Raw genomic sequence first — 613 nt, 5'->3', positions numbered from 1 at the left:
GTTGGGAGAGCGAGCCAGAGAGAGGCTCGGGGCTTGCCGTCAATGGGGCGGCCGAAGGGGGACGGCCAGGCGGGAGGCAGCGGAGGCTGCTTTGTGAAGGCATGGGCAAGTGGGGCGGCTCTGCGCAGCATATGAGGCATGCATTTGATGTTCGCGGAGCGAGTCCGGGGGCGAGGGCTGCGGAGCGTTCACGTTCCTCTTTCTTTCTCGACGTGTGTATGTTGGGTGGTTTGTTTGTTGTTTTGTTATTCTTTTTCTTTCCCCTTCCTCCTTCCTCCCTCCCTCTCTCATTTCCGCGACGTCTGTACGATCCCGGCTTTGGCGATCGCAGAGGGGGCGAGGGGAAGGCGAAGAGCACCTCCCCCATTTACCCCGACAAGAGAAAAAAAAAACCGCCCCGACCATAGCGAGCGGTGTAAAACTGACAAAGTGTGGGGACTGACTTTAATGGTATCGCCTCGGAGCTCCTCGCAGCATTAATTCCCACTAATGAATCTTTTCCAGAAACTCCGTTCATTGCTTTCATCTGCTCTTTAGAGCCCGCAGCTTTTGTATTCGTGTTTGCATTAAAAAGGGGGGGGGGGCAGGGGGAGGCCAACCCCGCCCATGTTAC

The sequence above is a fragment of the Geospiza fortis genome, unplaced genomic scaffold, assembly GCF_000277835.1.
Source record: "Geospiza fortis unplaced genomic scaffold, GeoFor_1.0 scaffold20, whole genome shotgun sequence".
Taxonomy (NCBI): Eukaryota; Metazoa; Chordata; class Aves; order Passeriformes; family Thraupidae; genus Geospiza; species Geospiza fortis.
This window is presented reverse-complemented; position numbering follows the sequence as displayed.